Source organism: Schistocerca americana, unplaced genomic scaffold, assembly GCF_021461395.2.
Source record: "Schistocerca americana isolate TAMUIC-IGC-003095 unplaced genomic scaffold, iqSchAmer2.1 HiC_scaffold_718, whole genome shotgun sequence".
Lineage (NCBI taxonomy): Eukaryota > Metazoa > Arthropoda > Insecta > Orthoptera > Acrididae > Schistocerca > Schistocerca americana.
Window position 1 is genome coordinate 62,501 of NW_025726476.1, and position 5,266 is coordinate 67,766.

General features: G+C 55.8%; 2 non-coding genes across 2 annotated transcripts; both read left to right on the forward strand.

The window, feature by feature from the left end:
* The first annotated feature begins 2,566 nt into the window (after positions 1–2,566).
* On the forward strand, positions 2,567–4,475 carry LOC124589650. The gene has a single exon (XR_006976158.1). It is a non-coding gene; the product is annotated as a small subunit ribosomal RNA (ribosomal RNA).
* A 351-nt stretch (positions 4,476–4,826) lies between these two features.
* On the forward strand, positions 4,827–4,981 carry LOC124589658. Its single transcript, XR_006976164.1, has one exon. It is a non-coding gene; the product is annotated as a 5.8S ribosomal RNA (ribosomal RNA).
* Positions 4,982–5,266: the final 285 nt, after the last annotated feature.

Here is a 5,266-nt window from a genome sequence, read left to right on the forward strand (position 1 = left end):
TGTTGCGCCTTAACCTAACCTATGTTGCGCCTTAACCTAACCTATGTTGCGCCTTAACCTAACCTATGTTGCGCCTTAACCTAACCTATGTTGCGCCTTAACCTAACCTATGTTGCGCCTTAACCTAACCTATGTTGCGCCTTAACCTAACCTATGTTGCGCCGTAACCTAACCTATGTTGCGCCTTAACCTAACCTATGTTGCGCCTTAACCTAACCTATGTTGCGCCGTAACCTAACCTATGTTGCGCCTTAACCTAACCTATGTTGCGCCTTAACCTAACCTATGTTGCGCCTTAACCTAACCTATGTTGCGCCTTAACCTAACCTATGTTGCGCCTTAACCTAACCTATGTTGCGCCTTAACCCAACACACGTTGGGCCTTAACCCAACACACGTTGGGCCTTAACCCAACACACGTTGGGCCTTAACCCAACACACGTTGGGCCTTAACCCAACACACGTTGGGCCTTAACCCAACACACGTTGGGCCTTAACCCAACACACGTTGGGCCTTAACCCAACACACGTTGGGCCTTAACCCAACACACGTTGGGCCTTAACCCAACACACGTTGGGCCTTAACCCAACACACGTTGGGCCTTAACCCAACACACGTTGGGCCTTAACCCAACACACGTTGGGCCTTAACCCAACACACGTTGGGCCTTAACCCAACACACGTTGGGCCTTAACCCAACACACGTTGGGCCTTAACCCAACACACGTTGGGCCTTAACCCAACACACGTTGGGCCTTAACCCAACACACGTTGGGCCTTAACCCAACACACGTTGGGCCTTAACCCAACACACGTTGGGCCTTAACCCAACACACGTTGGGCCTTAACCCAACACACGTTGGGCCTTAACCTGCTCTGTAATTGTCATACGACGCGTTAAATTAGTGTAGTGTTGCCTAACTGCAACCCCCGCAATATAGTTTGCTACTCGCACTGCCCGGTCCCCAGAGTATCGCTTCATGTTAAACACCTTGCAGCTATACACTGTAATGCGGATGGCGGCAGGACGTACATGCTCAATGCCCTTCGCAGTTGTTCATTGGCATTCGCATGGCGAAGCACAGCCTACGTTGTGGTACGGCTTGTGGCAACTGTCCGCTGATGTTGTACGTCCAAATCACACACTGTACCGCACATTGGTCCTCATGTACTGAATGATACATCGTGGTACATGTGTGACCGTACCACGACTGCGCCAACAACGGCGAACCATACGGTCCAAATATTGTGCACTCAGCTACGTGTCGTCTCCCTATAAGAGCTGGATTGCAGTATGGTATGCCGTGGATGGCGATCAGCATGAGCCGTCTGTTGATGTAGTGGCGCGTGTTGTCAGACGTAGTCGTCTCTTCTCACACACCGTGATAGCATGGTGCACTGCGTTCCACATCTGCGACATGCGACAGAGGCCGGTTGACAGTCGTTCGCGCAATGGACATCGCATACGTACGGGGGCCACCTTCCACGTGTTCGCGAAGCGTGCACATGTTGTTGCGTGTATGTGGGCAGACATAGTGTGTCGTGACACCTGACACAGGCATGCAACAATCGTTGAATTTGCAAATGGCGATGGACGTCTACGTTTGCTGGTGACGTTACGCAAATGAAGAACTGGTAAACCGTTGTGGTGCGGTTGTTCTCGCTAGAGGTGAATCAGTGATGGCGACGATCGGTTGAGCTACCAACCGGTTGTTTCAGCGATACCCACCATGCCCACGAACGTGAATGGCATGTGGGTGTGAAGCGATACGCGGCGGTGGCTGGGTGGGACCGTCCCCGGCCGGTGAGGGGGGGCCTTCCGGCGTGCTGGCCGCGCGGTGCGTGGGCGCACGCGCTACAGCCGGCTGGTGGGGGCGGCCAGTGGCAGGCGCGCCGGCCGACGGAGGCGGCAGGCGGCGCAGCTGCGCGCCGGCGCACCCTGCACGCGGCGCCGTGCGGCCAAAGTAGGTCCTCGCGGGCCCGGTGCGAAGCGCGGTGGACATCTGCAGTGTGCTGGTCCGATTGAGGACTGTGTGCGCTGAGGATGCGCCGCCGCCCGGCGCTCGGCGCCGCGACGCCGTCTGCTGCTCGGTCGCCTCTGCGGTTCTCGCAGGTGGATTGTATCGCAGCTGTGCGGACGTGTTGGCGCGTGCGCTGTGCTGGGAGAGTTCGCTTCGGCACCCAAGTGGGGCTTTTGTCCTTCTGTGGCGCTGGCGTTGGAGCTGCCGGCCACCGTAGGTGGCGCGTGTTGTCTCCCGCCGGCAATGCCACGACAGCACGCTCCCGGGCCTCTGTCGGCAGCGGCAAGCTCAGTTGGGAGCACGGGTGGTCGCACCTAAAGCGTCTACTCGCCAAACTCCGGGCGATTGCGCCTCTCTCGAACCCGACCAAGTACTTAGGACGGCGCTGCGCGCCGCCGGGACCTGAGAGGGTTTCGAGGTGTATTGTGCAGGGGAGCTCAGCCTCCTCCTGTTTGCAGAATAATTGAGCGGACGCTTGCGTGTTCGCGCGGGCCCCCGGGACACACTCCCGGGCGGCCGGCTGCTCAGCTCTAGTTGACGCAGCTCCCTGGTTGATCCTGCCAGTAGTCATATGCTTGTCTCAAAGATTAAGCCATGCATGTCTCAGTACAAGCCGCATTAAGGTGAAACCGCGAATGGCTCATTAAATCAGTTATGGTTCCTTAGATCGTACCCACGTTACTTGGATAACTGTGGTAATTCTAGAGCTAATACATGCAAACAGAGTCCCGACCAGAGATGGAAGGGACGCTTTTATTAGATCAAAACCAATCGGTCGGCTCGTCCGGTCCGTTTGCCTTGGTGACTCTGAATAACTTTGGGCTGATCGCACGGTCCTCGTACCGGCGACGCATCTTTCAAATGTCTGCCTTATCAACTGTCGATGGTAGGTTCTGCGCCTACCATGGTTGTAACGGGTAACGGGGAATCAGGGTTCGATTCCGGAGAGGGAGCCTGAGAAACGGCTACCACATCCAAGGAAGGCAGCAGGCGCGCAAATTACCCACTCCGGCACGGGGAGGTAGTGACGAAAAATAACGATACGGGACTCATCCGAGGCCCCGTAATCGGAATGAGTACACTTTAAATCCTTTAACGAGTATCTATTGGAGGGCAAGTCTGGTGCCAGCAGCCGCGGTAATTCCAGCTCCAATAGCGTATATTAAAGTTGTTGCGGTTAAAAAGCTCGTAGTTGGATTTGTGTCCCACGCTGTTGGTTCACCGCCCGTCGGTGTTTAACTGGCATGTATCGTGGGACGTCCTGCCGGTGGGGCGAGCTGAAGGCGTGCGACGCGCCTCGTGCGTGCTCGTGCGTCCCGAGGCGGACCCCGTTGCAATCCTACCAGGGTGCTCTTGAGTGAGTGTCTCGGTGGGCCGGCACGTTTACTTTGAACAAATTAGAGTGCTTAAAGCAGGCAAGCCCGCCTGAATACTGTGTGCATGGAATAATGGAATAGGACCTCGGTTCTATTTTGTTGGTTTTCGGAACCCGAGGTAATGATTAATAGGGACAGGCGGGGGCATTCGTATTGCGACGTTAGAGGTGAAATTCTTGGATCGTCGCAAGACGAACAGAAGCGAAAGCATTTGCCAAGTATGTTTTCATTAATCAAGAACGAAAGTTAGAGGTTCGAAGGCGATCAGATACCGCCCTAGTTCTAACCATAAACGATGCCAGCCAGCGATCCGCCGCAGTTCCTCCGATGACTCGGCGGGCAGCCTCCGGGAAACCAAAGCTTTTGGGTTCCGGGGGAAGTATGGTTGCAAAGCTGAAACTTAAAGGAATTGACGGAAGGGCACCACCAGGAGTGGAGCCTGCGGCTTAATTTGACTCAACACGGGAAACCTCACCAGGCCCGGACACCGGAAGGATTGACAGATTGATAGCTCTTTCTTGATTCGGTGGGTGGTGGTGCATGGCCGTTCTTAGTTGGTGGAGCGATTTGTCTGGTTAATTCCGATAACGAACGAGACTCTAGCCTGCTAACTAGTCGCGTGACATCCTTCGTGCTGTCAGCGATTACTTTTCTTCTTAGAGGGACAGGCGGCTTCTAGCCGCACGAGATTGAGCAATAACAGGTCTGTGATGCCCTTAGATGTTCTGGGCCGCACGCGCGCTACACTGAAGGAATCAGCGTGTCTTCCTAGGCCGAAAGGTCGGGGTAACCCGCTGAACCTCCTTCGTGCTAGGGATTGGGGCTTGCAATTGTTCCCCATGAACGAGGAATTCCCAGTAAGCGCGAGTCATAAGCTCGCGTTGATTACGTCCCTGCCCTTTGTACACACCGCCCGTCGCTACTACCGATTGAATGATTTAGTGAGGTCTTCGGACTGGTACGCGGCATTGACTCTGTCGTTGCCGATGCTACCGGAAAGATGACCAAACTTGATCATTTAGAGGAAGTAAAAGTCGTAACAAGGTTTCCGTAGGTGAACCTGCGGAAGGATCATTACCGACTAGACTGCATGTCTTTCGATGTGCGTGTCGTGTCGCGCAACACGCTACCTGTACGGCTCGCAGTAGCCGTGCGCCGCGTGCGGAACCACGCGTGCTTCTCAAAACTAACGCCAATGTTGTGTGGTACGAGCGCTGAAGCGCTGGAGCGGCTGGCCTGCGGCACCTGGCGCCTGGCGCCGGTTTTGAATGACTTTCGCCCGACTGCCTGTCCGCTCCGGTGTGGAGCCGTACGACGCCCATCGGCCGTGAGGCCGTTGGACACAGAACGCTTGAACAGGGGCCGCCACACGCCTACGTCCCGCCTATGCAACTGTCTTGAAAGAGACAGTGTAAACTAAGAAAAGATCACCCAGGACGGTGGATCACTCGGCTCGTGGGTCGATGAAGAACGCAGCAAATTGCGCGTCGACATGTGAACTGCAGGACACATGAACATCGACGTTTCGAACGCACATTGCGGTCCATGGATTCCGTTCCCGGGCCACGTCTGGCTGAGGGTCGGCTACGTATACTGAAGCGCGCGGCGTTTGCCCCGCTTCGCAGACCTGGGAGCGTCGCGGCCGCCTGTGGGGCCGGCCGCGCCTCCTTAAACGTGCGATGCGCGCCCGTCGCCTGGCGGTTCGCATACCGGTACTTACTCGGTAGCGTGCACAGCCGGCTGGCGGTGTGGCGTGCGACACCTCGTACAACGACCTCAGAGCAGGCGAGACTACCCGCTGAATTTAAGCATATTACTAAGCGGAGGAAAAGAAACTAACAAGGATTCCCCCAGTAGCGGCGAGCGAA